The sequence below is a fragment of the Carassius gibelio genome, chromosome B15, assembly GCF_023724105.1.
Source record: "Carassius gibelio isolate Cgi1373 ecotype wild population from Czech Republic chromosome B15, carGib1.2-hapl.c, whole genome shotgun sequence".
Classification (NCBI taxonomy): Eukaryota; Metazoa; Chordata; class Actinopteri; order Cypriniformes; family Cyprinidae; genus Carassius; species Carassius gibelio.
In genome coordinates, this window is record NC_068410.1 from 971,222 (window position 1) to 985,783 (window position 14,562).

Genomic DNA, 14,562 nt, shown 5'->3' on the forward strand with positions numbered 1-14,562 from the left:
AGGTCTGCGCTCAAAAAGTGGAACTGACGGTTGACGGGTCAAACCAAGGCACTTCACACAGTTATGCAGAAATCAACTCTGCTCTAGCTTGTTTCCTACTCCAGTTTTCTAAAAATAAACCTGTTTTTGTACATTGAGTGTTGTTTGGCTTTGTAACAAATTGCTTATGTACCAGTTTGGATAAAAGTGCTCTTATTTTCCTCTCTGTTGGTCTTCAGGCGTATGGAGCTGCACTCTTCTGTAGGGCAGTGCGGTTTCACTATAATCTCTTTAAATGCTTGCTGACGAGTTTTCATAGTTTCTCATAAGCTCATAAGATGATAACCCCTGCTCCATAAATAATAGTGAGCACCTGACTCCTGAGATTGGTGTAATATCAGGTAAACCACGTAATATAAAGGCCAGTGAAAGACTTGCTATTTTACCTCTACTTTTCTTCAGTGTGTCCTGCAGGATTCTGGGAATTCTGTTATTCCTGCAGAGCATTTCCTCCATCCATTCAGGTTCTCAAAAGACTGATGTTTTATCTAACTGGACATCACTAGATGAGCTATGTTATTCTGTATATCAGTAGTGTTGCTAGCATGAACAGTGCTGTAGATGACTGCGCTTCTCTTTATTACAGCGATGCGCTCACTCTTTCGGTTCAGACGGCTGTTTTGCCATAGGGCCGCTGCTAAATAGAGTTGCATTGTCTATAAGGAGGCTATGGAGAGTGAGTTATCAAAGCGGCGTGGCTTATCTATTGAAATGAAGATGTGTACAGTTCCTGTTTAGCAGCTCTTGATGTAGCTCGGGTCATTCGAGTATTCAGATCATACTCACCGGCTGATGAAGGATGTTTCTCTCTATTCATTGTCTCAGATTCTTGTTTGAATCAGTGATGAAGTTAAGAGATGCTGAGTCTGGTCCTATATTTCATTTCTGCTGAGACCGATTTGATCACATACTGCAGAGAGCTTTAAAGGTCCCGTTTTTCATGCTTTTTTGAAGCTTTGATTGCGTTTACAGTGTGCAATATAACATGTTCATGTTTCGCGTGTAAAGAAACACAGTATTTTTCACACAATTCACCTATCTGTATACCGCTGTTTTCACTGTAATAAAAACGGGCTGATGACTTCCTTGTTCTATAAAGGAATAAAGTATAAAGTTCTATAAATATGTAACGAGTTCTGATTGGGCCAGCGGTTCCTGTGTTGTGATTCGACAGCAGCTGAACGCGCGCTGCCCTCCTGGAAACATGATTGGACTAGTTTTGAACTAGTTTTGAGAAGCAAGTGGGCAGGAGTATGTGCTGGAGATGTACTTATAATCACAGGAGCGTTTTTACTGACGAGATGCGCATGGAAATCGCATTTGATTTTTTTGCACAGCCCTAACATCTAGTTAACAAAGCTAAACAGCGTTACCCTTTGTGTAATAAGTTACAGAAACTGTTAAACGCACCAACTTAAATAATAAAATACACTTACCGGTTGTGGTCCATAAACAACACCTTCTCCAGACAAAGAGGGAACTGCTCCATCTTTCAGGAATAATCTTTGTGCGAATCCGACATTAAACTGATTGAGATTGAGAAAGCTGTCCTCAGCAAAATGTGCTGCACATAGTTTTACATGTGGATTATAATTTTCGGGAACAGAGTTAAATATAAATTGTAACCATTAATCTCCAAGTACAGCGTCCCTGGGAAGCCCAAACAAAGATGATTGGACTCAGAGATAAAAAACGACATGGCGACAAACACAAACAGCTCTTCCTTCTTCTCCGTCGGAGCACAACAAGGCCACGCCCCCTTTTTGTGTATTCATGTCGGCGGAGGTTAGTCAAAAAACTGTTTTAGTGACGTCATTACTGCAGGAACTAGAGGGATGTAGTCCAAACGGGTCGTTTTATGTAGGCGAATTCTGTTAAATAAAATATCTCGCTTGGTATTGAACTTTGAGAATTTTACAGATATTATTTATACTCTAACAACAACATTACACACTAACTAAAGTTTAAAACATGGGATCACGAAGAAGGGGACCTTTAACTTTAGTTGAAAGTGAAAGCGACGTGACATACAGCCAAGTATGGTGACCCTCAGAATACTCAGAATTAGTGCTCTGCATTTAACCCTTCCAAAGAGGACACACACACACACACACACACACACACACACGGAGCAGTGGGCATCAGGGAGCAGTTGGGGGTTCAGTTCTTGCTCAAGGGCACCTCATGGAGTCATAGTCTCTAACCACTAGGCCACGACTTCCCCAGTTTTATTTTAGTTCTGTTTATTTGCACAAGATCAAAATATGTACAATCAAAAAACAAAAATATATAAATGTATATGACTGCAAATTAATTACAACTAATATCAAAAACCCATAAATAATATACTCAAAAAACAAAAATTGTATGGTACATAAACTGCATACAAAATAAAATAAAATAAAAATACAATGCAGCAATAAAATTATCCTTTATACCCCTTTTATAACATATTGAAGAATATTTTTTTTTTGTTTGTTTGCTTGATCGGATAAACCTTTCCATATTTTAAAACCCCTAACCCTGTAAATTTACTTCAAAATAAATTCTACATTGCTTTGGAATTTTACCCTCACCTCAATATATCTTATTTATGAAAACACATTTGAAAAATATTCATATTATAAATAATAAGAACCTGAAGTTTATGAAATGAAAAAGCAGATAAAGTATATGGATTTGATCAGGTTGCAGTTCTAACAAAACACATGTGAAGGGTAAAATTTTTGAAGAGTAGTAGGAAGTGTGCTCGCCCTAACTTTATTACAATATGAAAGATGCAGATAAATTATAGTAAAGTCTAACAAGATGCCTAACCCCCCTTCTTATACTGCTAGATTTATGTATTTTACTGCTCACGTAATCAGCTTGTTCCCTCCAGCTCAGTCTCAACAAAAACTCTCAAGAAATTTCTGATACTTGAGGCAGCTCAATAGACTCAATAGACTCGATTGTAATCTTTGATAAATCCTTAGGATGCCACTAAAAATAATACATTTATTAGGTAAGATTTATCAAATTTTTTCCATATTAAATCCAGACCACAAATCATATTTGACCCTCTGCTTTGGATTGAAGCATTATTCTAACAGAAGCTCAGTCCGTTCCTGAGAGGGACAACGTTCAGTTCAGAAAGGGCTCATGACCGTCAGCAGCTTTCGGTGTGTTTCACATGATCGTGTTAAAGGCTTTGTTGCAAGGTTCATTTTTTAACGAATTTGTGCAATTTGCTTGTTGGTAATAAACATTTAAACTGTTATCCATTGTATTTTATGTTGTTGGGTATCACAAAATGGAATATAATACGAAAAAAGTAGGTACTATCTTACAGCGGTCTCCTTTCCCCAACAATGCACTGCATCACGTCACGTTGGGGAGAGAATTTACCAAAGCCTGCTTTGAGAGCACTGAGAGTGACTAGAGAGACGAGAGTATTCAGATAAATTATAGATAAATAGATAAATACATAGATATATATAGATAGATAGACTAGATTATATAGATAGATAGACAGACAGATAGATAGAGAGATATCGACCAACAGCGACCCAAACACACACACTTCCATACAGCACAAGCTTTTCAGTGCAGTTTCCATGGGACGGCACCCACACAAGCACCTATATATATATACACACACACACACCAGGCCACTTCAACTCTCTCATCCTCTCTTCCTGCATAGGCTTTGACGGACATCAGTTCTTGGCAATTCCTCATTTGCCCTCTCACGGCTGGCTCGATCGAAATCACACCGCTTCGGGTCATCATACATGTTTGCTCTCGCCACCTCTTCCTCATCCCAGTCATTCGCTATAGTTCTGATGCTGCGTTCCAGGCAGGTTTTTGAGCTCGTAATCACTATTTCATACCACTACTAACGACCTTGTACCGTTCCAGGCAAGTTACGCCAAACTTTCTGAGCGCAAGGAATTGTAACTAGATAATTTATTTTATTGCAACGTTACATTGACCTAAAATCGTTTTTTCAACGTGTACCACTAGCATGAACTGCATCGATCAAGTAAGAGACACGAGTTTCACGGGTGCGAAGTCACGGGTTTGATTGCCGTTCCAGTGCACTTTCATGGGTTTAAGGTTGGAAAAACACGGGTTAGGGGTTGCCTGGAACGCGGCATCATACTAGACTGAGGCTACCTTTCCTCGACCTCTCCACAACATGACGTCATCACAGAGTTGCGTAAAAAAAACGTTAATACCAAAAACTTAAAAATAGGTCTTTGAGACCATTTTTGAGACATTTTAAAAATGATATACATATCTTGAGTGATTTATGTACCCATTAATCGAAAGTGATGGTTAACCTGCAACATGGCCTTTAATGTTCAGTCAGTGTTTGGGGGATCGAGGTTTTTAGGGTTTTTGAAGATTGTTTATTTGATAGTTACTGTTCTTCTTACATTTGACACTAAGATTAATATTCAGCACTGCAGAGCAGTTCGATTAGTCCTAACGAGAGCTGAACATATGCGCAATATTACGCGTTCTGACAGCAGGTCCGTCCAAATCTCTGCTGGTTATTTACAGCCGCTAACAGACGCATGTCAAACTCTCCAGACATAGTTAGTGTCCAAGTAAAAATTAAAATGGTTAATTTAGTCATTTGACTTTCATTATTAACAGTAATATTTATAAAGGTAATAGATGATAATAGTAATATTTCTGGCTGATTGTGAGTGTGGATGAATATGACACTAAACCGTCTACACAGGGCCGGTTCTAGACATTTGGAGGCCCCTCCACCTTTTAGAATTCACGAGTTCACACTTAAACAATAAAAATAAATAGAGTAAAGATTATGCGTATTTGGCAATCTGTCCGGGGGAGGGCTCCGGGCTCTGAATTTTGGCCCGAACCAAGAGTATTAACCCCTGTTTGTGATAGAAATAGTCTAGAACTAGACTGCATTGTATTTTGGATTGTGTTGTTTACATCCAATAAGAGATTATTAAAATCAAAGTGAGGAGATGAGGTGGTGGAGGGATACTGATAAACTGTCAGTGAGCAGAGGTAAGTCTGCAGTATATACCTGTTATCTCGTTAATTGGGTTGATTAACTGAATGTGCTCCACTCGCATTTAATAAGGTTTAATTATCTGAACATGCTCCTCCCGAACTTTGTTAATAAGTATTTTTATAATTTTACTTAAAAAAACAAAACAAAAAAAATAATCTGAAAGTAATCTGGACCAGATGTTTTTTCAGTTTTTTTTCCCCTCATTGTTTAATGTTAATTTAATGACAGTTTTTATTTTATTAGTTTTAAACATTTTCAGTAATTTGTTCAGTAATTTCTTTATAGTAACACACTAACCCATTATTTGGGATAATGAACAGTTTTGTTTTTGATAAACTAAATATGTCATATTATGGTTTGTAGAGAAATACATATGAATATACACAAATCAGCTGCTAGTGATAGAAATAAACTACTAAATAAAAAGTCTAGATCATTTCTTCAACTGTAATTGGGTGTGCTTGTTCATATGCTTAAAATTATTTTTAATAAATATGGCAACAGTATTTATGATTGGAAAAAGAAAAAAATGAAGTAGGTGTATTATGATCGAGCAGTAAATGTAGGCTAAACATCTGCGTTTTAGAAGATCTACAGACAGTTGAGGAGGTAGCCATTTTGAAACATAATAAACAATGCTCTAGTATAGTGCGCTTGCTCTTTGGCTGACAGACTTCTTTACTTTTTCTTTAACTATTTTGACAGTCAGCGCCTGACTAGGGCTGTAAATAGATTCCTAAGGATTCCAATCGATTCCTTGATTCAGAGGTGTAAGGAATCAAGATGTGATTCCACAGGTTATAATCGATTCCATCGAGGAGAACCAACTCCTTTGTAAGATTCAGATCAACGGTTCATCATGAATTCGCCTCAGTGAAACAGTGACTGGAATTACGATTCATTTCCGCGAACAGATTCTTTCGGACGGTTGGTAACGTATCTATTTTCTAAAAAAATTCTGCATTGTACGCTCCGATTCAAAGTATCAGAAGCGAATTATCAATCAACGGTGATCACGCTGTTTTGAACTCAGAATAACCATCAAATGATTTATCCCAAAATGACGCTGATCGTCAGGCTCAGTTTATTTATTTTTTTACAATACCTTACAATCACTCCAAAATAGCTGATACCTGCATGACGAGCTGCACTTTCTTTGCGTGCCTGTTTAGCCTTACTCTTAGCAGCCCCTAAACTATACATTCATTTCGGCGCCATCAGATCAATATTCAGAGGGTGGGCGTGACTCAGGTTTAAACAGGGATATTAATTGGTTTTACTACAGGTGAATGACAACTATGATATCCAATGGACATACAGTATTTTGCTGCTCTTGATTGGTGGACAAGCATATAGGGATGATTTGGAGGCCCTAGGCATCTATAGGTAGCGCCGGCCCTGCGTCTTCACGTCCTTTGAGACTCGTTTGGTTTGGTTGCAGCCGCTGCGATAGATTCAGCTCATAAACTCCTTCAGTTTCTTCATGTTGATGTTTTTTTTTATGTGTGTTTTTAAAATCATCCTATTTGATTACAGAATCTTCTCACTCCCTTAATCTAGATTTAGCGCACAAGACAAAGCACATCGTCCTGTTTCTATTGCAGATGGCCTGATTCTACACCTGAAATAGACTCACGGTTTCCTCATGAGCGCAGAGTAAAAAAAAAAAAAGTCTTACCCTTGAATTCTCCAGACCACCCATCTATACCTCTCTCTCTCTCTCTCTCTCTCCCTCTCTCTCACTCTCTCTCTCTCTCACTCTCTCTCTCTCTCCCTCTCTCTCTCTCTCTGTGGTAGTTAATTACTGTAGTTCTGAGCAGTGGAGACTGTTTTGCATAAGGTCAGGAATCACAATTATAAAAACGTAATCCAGCAGAATTTTCTTGGAATCTTGTACTTCATGGAAAGAAGTTCACACATGATGTGATCAACGAGTTATAAATAAAATACAGAATGTTATTAATTTGACACAGACACACGAAAGGTTTCATGACTGTAGGATGATGTGCTTGATGCTGCTGTAGGTCACATGATTTCTTTCTAAATGTTCGTTCTGAAGCGGGCCAGAGCCTCCTGAACCATGTTTATGGATTACGTTCTCAGCAGTTAAGTGTATTGATTTCCTTGTTAGCTGCTTCCAGATTGAATAAATGGGGATCTCTCTGAGCTGGAATGGTTTCAGGAGCACAAAGTCACTTCTTTACAGTCTTTTATTTCTCTCTCTCGAAGGCATCTATGAGTGTGGTTGCATGTGAGAGAGTGAGAGAGAGAGAGAGAGAGAGAGAAAGTGTGTGTGTGTGTGTGTGTGATTATTCCTGAAACACACAGTATGTTGGTGCTGCACATGTTTTTCCATCTCCACAGACAGAAGCCCAGAATAAAAATCCTGTCCTCTTTCTCAGTCGCTTTCAGATGGATGTAGGACACTAAACCAGTCTGAAGTCTGCTGGGTTTTCACTCTAAATGCACCTGACAGGCCGGACAGTGGAGAGAATGAATAACTGCTACTAAACAGAGGAAATTCATGTATGGGAGTCTGATGTTGAATATCTGCCGAGGAATAAAATATTCCATATTTATGGACACATTCATTGTGAAGCCAGTTAAGAGCTGATATCATACAGACGCTAATGGATGTGGCAGGCCTCATGTGTCAGATGAAAATGTTTCTGACAATTCTCATGTGTGAACAATCATTATAAAGTAGAAGCAAATTAAACTCCATTTAGTTTTTCTGTCATGTACACAGAGCGTTGTGTTTGTCTTTCTGTCAGATTGGTGAAAGTAGTCCTCTGTTCCTCTGGTGTTGTTTAGATTAATTCATTAGTGCTGTCAATCAGCTTTGATTGGAAGCTGTCACTCACAGGTCCAGCGGCGGCTCTCATTTGATATTATTGAATGCATCGGGGTAAATCACGGTGAGTCTGTGCACTGTACCATGTTGCGATGATGCTTCAAGTCTGAGTGGAGGTTATTGAGATCAAGTCACCTTTATTTATATAGTGCTTTAAACAAAATACATTGCATCAAAGCAACTGAACAACATTCATTAGGAAAACAGTGTCTCAATAATGCAAAATGATAGTTAAAGGCAGTTCATCATTGAATTCAGGTATGTCATCTCTGTTCAGTTAAATAGTGTCTGTGCATTTATTTGCAATCATGTCAATGATATCGCTGTAGATGAAGTGACTCCAACTAAGAAAGCCAGAGGCGACAGCGGCAAGGAACCGAAACTCCATCGGTGACAGAATGGAGAAAAAAACCTTGGGAGAAACCAGGCTCAGTTGGGGGGCCAGTTCTCCTCTGACCAGACGAAACCAGTAGTTCAATTCCAGGCTGCAGCAAAGTCAGATTGTGCAGAAGAATCATCTGTTTCCTGTGGTCTTGTCCTGGTGCTCCTCTGAGACAAGGTCTTTACAGGGGATCTGTATCTGGGCTCTAGTTGTCCTGGTCTCCGCTGTCTTTCAGGGCAGTAGAGGTCCTTTCTAGGTGCTGATCCACCATCTGGTCTGGATACGTACTGGATCCGGGTGACTGCAGTGACCCTCTGATCTGGACACAGACTGGATCTGGTGGCTACGGTGTCCTCGGAACAAGAGAGAAACAGACTAATATTAGCGTAGATGCCATTCTTCTAATGATGTAGCAAGTACGGTGTTATGTGAAGTGTTTCCGGTTCCGGTTTACCTAACTAATGCGCTCCGGTTTGCGAGGTAAACGAGCGGTCATGTGATGTGTTTCGATTAGCGCGAGAAAGATGCGAAAATGAATGCTGAGCAGGTGTAACGGAGGCTTGCCTCTGGTGATTACGTTTTGGTTGCACCAGCAACTAAAGCAAACTCGGAGGTGTGGAAAAGTTTTCGCCATGTCTATAATGAGAATAATGAGTGAATAATGACGTACCATCAGTGAGCGCAGGAGCGCGCTGAAGACATATACAGTGGATTCAATCATTTTCCTCCACAAAAAACCTCTGTGAGTAAAGGTTTTTCAAATGATAACTAAATATTCATTGAGTCTTAAATGCATAATGTTGACAGAGTATTTACGCTAATGTTGGCATTATTCTTTTATTAAATAAAGCAAATCCGGCGGAGCCTTTATCTTAATTTCGTTTTTGCCAAATACCCATCTTAATTTAAAATGTATCTTAATTAAAAAAAATTTTAAATGACTCGTTTTTATTGGTGCGTTGGTCTATATATAGGTTAAATGAGCCTATGTCTAGAATGCTGAGATGTTACGATGTGACACAGGACTTATTTTATTTCTTTATTCCAACTTCCAAGTGGTCTAGTCTACGTTAGTTATGACTAAATAATGTTAAAACATGAATAAATTGCTCATTGTTGGCAAAAGGCAAAAGAGCTGTGTGCGTGCGCACATTTGAATAATGTCGGGCTGTAAACGGGTTCGGGCTTTAAAAAAGCTGTCAATCAAAATGTACTTGTCGGGCTCGGGCAGAAACCTGTCGGGCTCGGGTCCTGTCGGGCCTAACTTTTAAGGCCCGATTACAGCTCTAAGCTGTAGTTTGTTTACCAAGCGTGCAGAACAACCACCCAATAAAGCATTACAATAATCTAACCTTGAGGTCATAAATGCATGGATTAGCATTTCTGCATTGACATTGAGAGCATAGGCCATAATTTAGATATATTTTTGAGATTGAAAAATGCAGTTTTACAAATGCTAGAAACGTGGCTTTCTAAGGAAAGATTGCTATCAAGTAGCACACCTAGGTTCCTAACTGATGATGAAAATTTGACAGAGCAGCCATCAAGTCTTAGACTGTGTTCTAGGTTATTAAATGCAGAGTTTTTAGGTCCTATAATTAACACCTCTGTTTTTTTATCTTCAGAATTTAGCAGAAAGAAATTACTCGTCATCCAGTTTTTTATATCAATTATGCATTCTGTTAGTTTTTCAAATTTTTATGTTTTTCTGGACCTCAAAGAAACATAGAGCTGAGTATCATCAGCATAATAGTGAAAGCTAACACCATGTTTCCTGATGATATCTTCCAAGGGTAACATGTAAAGCATGAAGAGTAGCGCCCCTAGTACTGAGCCTTGAGGTACTCCATACTGCACTTGTGATCGATATGATACCTCTTCATTCACTGCTACGAACTGATGGAGGTCATATAAGTACGATTTAAACCATGCTAATGCATTTCCATTAATGGCATGCTAATGCACTTCCATATATGCAAGAAAATGTTGTGGTCAATAGAGCAAACGCAGCACTAAGATCCAATAAAACTAATAGAGAGATACAACCACGATCAGATGATAAGAGCAGGTCATTAAGGAGAGCAGTCTAAGTACTATCATAAGGTCTAAATCCTGACTGGAAATCCTCACAGATAGTATCGATTTCAGAAGTAAAGTAGTTCATAAAGTCATTACTACTGTGATGTTGGGAAATGTCAAGACTTGTTGATGCTTTATTTTTTTGTTAATTTAGCCACTGTATTGAATAAATACCTGGGGATATGTTTGTTTTCTTCTAAAAGAGAAGAAAAGTAATCGGATCTAACAGTTTTTAATGCTTTTCTATAGGATATGCTACTTTCCCGCCAAGCAATACGAAATACCTCTTGTTTTGTTTTCTTCCAGCTGCGCTCCATTTTTCGGGCTGCTCTTTTTAGGGTGCGAGTATGCTCTTTATACGATGGTGTTAGACTGTTTTCCTTAACCTTCCTTAAGCATAAAGGAGCAACTGTATTTAAAATGCTAGAAAAGAGAGAGTCCATAGTTTCTGTTACATCATCAAGTTGTTCTGAGGTTTTGGATATGCTAGGGAATTCGGATACATCAGGAAGATAACTTAAAAAAGAAGTCTTTTGTGGTAGAAGTGATGGTTCTTCCATACTTATAACAAGAAGTAGAATTTACAATTTTGGCTATATGAAGTTTGCACAGAACTAAATAATGATCTGAGATATCATCACTTGGCTGCATAATTTCAACACTATCAACATCAATTCCATGTGACCGTATTAAATCTAGAGTATGATTTCGACAATGAGTAGGTCCTGAGACATGTTGTCTAACCCCAATAGAGTTCAGAATGTCTATAAATGCTGATCCCAATGTATCTTTTTCATTATCAACACCTAGTGCTGCAACGACGTGTGGATGTCATTGATTACGTTGAGTACAATAATTTGTTGATGTGCGTGAAATGCGTTGACGCGTCACACTGTTTACATCTCACGTAATGGAATACTGGGAATGGAGAAAGTTGCATTCTATCACAAAAACAGAAACCACTGTTATCAAAAGTATGGGAATACTTCAAACAGAGGCCAAATAAAATGGCCAATTGTTCCCTTTGAAAAAGCGAATTATTTCAATGTTAAGTCAATGTAAAGACGCGTTTACGTGCGTCTGGAGGTCTCACGCCGAGGTAGACTCGAATTCGCCTTATTCGCGCAATCTAGTTCAAGGAGATTCTGAGTTATGAAAAGGACCATTGCAAGCTGAGAGCGACTGGCTTTTGTGGTGGAAAATTGGCAGTAATTCCCCCACCTTGCGCAGCTGTACCTGAGTGTCCCTTGGACATCAGTGCGGTCGGAGCACGTATTATAAACAGCTGAAAAGTTTAATAAAAAAACGCTCTGCTCTGGACACATGGCCTGTTCTCAAGTCCATTTAAAGTTAAATTTTTTTGAACAGTTGTTTGAAATGGATTGAATCATTATTTAAAATAATCTAAGAGATTTTTGAATTGCCTAAATCATAAATGCAGCCGGGTTGAAGCCTGCATTGATGTTTTTTCTTTTGTTATGGCAGCTGTCCCCTCTGAATATATATTTTTTCGAGAATGTTGCATTCCTGTTGCTGTATGTTATTCTGCACAAAACTTCATGCCAATAAATAAGAAATATTGCTGACTTGTGCGTTTCCAGCGCTCTCTTTATGTTCGTCTGTTATTTGACATTGAAAAAGAAAACATCTTTTTTTTAGACATGGAAAATCGATTTTACAATCGACTCAATGAACACTTATGTTTTAAAAATCAAAAATAATTTTTTCACAAAAGTGACAGCCCTAGGGGCCGTTCACATATCATGCCTAAACACGCGTGGAAAATGCTAGGCGCGCCACTTTCTCCTTCTTTCCAAAGCGCTCGGGCAGTTGCACCCTTGGGATGTGGATCCATGAAGACGCGGAAATTTCAGCAAAGTATAAATGAATTTGCAGCTCTAAAAATCGTTTGCAAAAGCTCTGCTACTAAATTTATTGCAAAATGGCAATCCATATACAGCTATGATCAGCAGTTCCTTCATCTTAGCTGAGCTTTCAACGTTGTTACGGGAAAAGATGAAACTGATTGGTTAGTTCTTGTCACATGACCCGCGGTGCGTTTGCGGCATTCTGAAAAGTTGAGATGTTTTTAACTCGACGGGTGCAGACGCGCCTGTTTTCGCGTGCGCGTCGTGACCGCGTCACTTCCATTATGAGCTCCCATACCGCACGCCTACATTGGAAATAATGAACTTGAGCGCGCAAAAGACGCGATATGTGAATGGCCCTTTAAAAGATAGCGCGCCACGAGACAACAGTCACAAACTACCGAGCTACCCAGAATCAGCTCCAGATCTCTGGAAACCATGCTAAACCATAGCAGAACCATGACTACATTTTATGGTTTGTGATGCTAAAGAACATTTCATCATGTCTCAGACAACTGTAAATTTGTGCCTACTGTGGTTTAATTAAAAGTGCTATCGTAAACTCATATTTACCATAGTAAAATAATTTTCTTTGCCTCTTTATTTTTGTATACTGTAAAAAATTCAACCACATAGGTTGAAAATGAATAAAGGTTGAAATATTATATATTAGAAGTTGTACTTTTTTGTAAAGTTATCCAAAGGATTCATTAGCTAATCAAAAAAAGAACATTAGATTAATTATTGTTATAAAAATAATCATTAGAGTAGTCGACTAATCAAAAAAATAATCATTAGATTAGTCGACAGAAAAAATAATAGTTAGTTGCAGCTCTAATCAACACCAACTATTAAAACTTTATCTGCAGCCAGAACTAACTCGGATGTAAAATCACCAAACTCTTTAATAAAGTCTGTATGGTGGCCTGGTGGCCTGTATACAGTAGCCAGTACAAACATAACAGGGGATTTATCATTAACATTTGTTTCTCTGGATAATGTTATATGTAGCACCATTACTTCAAACCAGTTATTCTTGAAGCCTGCCCTCTGAGAAATCCTGAAAACGTTGTTATAAATTGAAGCAACACCTCCCCCTTTGCCTTTTAGATGCGGCTCATGTTTATAACAGTAATCTTGGGGGGTGGACTCATTTAAAATAATGTAATCATCAGGTTTTAGCCAGGTAGTAGAAGAACTTTATTGTCCCCGTGGGGCAATTGGGTTTGCGGCGCAGTCTCAAGGCACTACATGACAACATATAACAAAAACAATACGATGCATTACAAAACACTAAAATACATACATACAAATAAAAATACCATTGGGTCTAACCCTGCCAGCTGGACAGATAGCTTATTTTAATTGATTTAACACCTTAATGGCTTGTGGTACAAAATAAAATTTTGATCTGTTCTTGGTCATAAGAGGTGGGCAGAAACGACGCCTAGATGGTAATAAATTAAAATGGGATGCTAATGGGTGTGTGTGATCGCATACAATGTTATTGGCTTTTTTGAACATTCTGTCCTTGTAAATGTGTTCGATGCTTGGTAATGTTATCCCAAGTAAGGTTTCTGTCAAACAGAGCACATCTATATTATGATCAGTTATCATATTATTAACAAAAAGTGTTTTCGTAGAGATGGATCTGATATTCAATAAGCCAAGCTTCATCATTTGTTTATCCATATTGCATCTGTTTTTTATTTGTTGAACCTCAATTAAATTGTTAACCTTAACTTGGTTTGGACGTTTTTTTGTATTTTCTAGTTCGGGGAACAGACACAGTCTCTATAGTGTGATATCTAGGTGAAAGAGTCTCTATGTGCTGAGAATTAACTGACCTCTGTGACGGGAGGCAGCTAGCAGACGGTCGGTTTAGCCAGTCTGTCTGCTTCCTGACCTGGGCCCCAGTTAGTCAAGTATAAACACTAAGACTATGTGCCATATTTCTACATAGAACACCTCTTTAAAGTTATTTTTAGTGATCTCAGACTGGCAAAGTCGAACATCATTAGCGCCGGCATGAATAACAATCTTACTGTATTTACGTTTAGCATTAGCCAGCACTTTTAAATTTGCCAAGATGTCAGGCGCTCTGGCTCCCAGTAAACATTTGACTATGGTGGCTGGTGTCTCTATATTCACGTTCCGTACAATAGAATCACCAATAACTAGAGCACTTTCATCAGGTTTCTCAGTGGGTGCATCACTGAGTGGGGAGAACCTGTTTAATGTTTTGATCGGAACAGAAGAGCGGTGTTTTGACCCACGACTACGCTGCCTCACCGTCACCCAG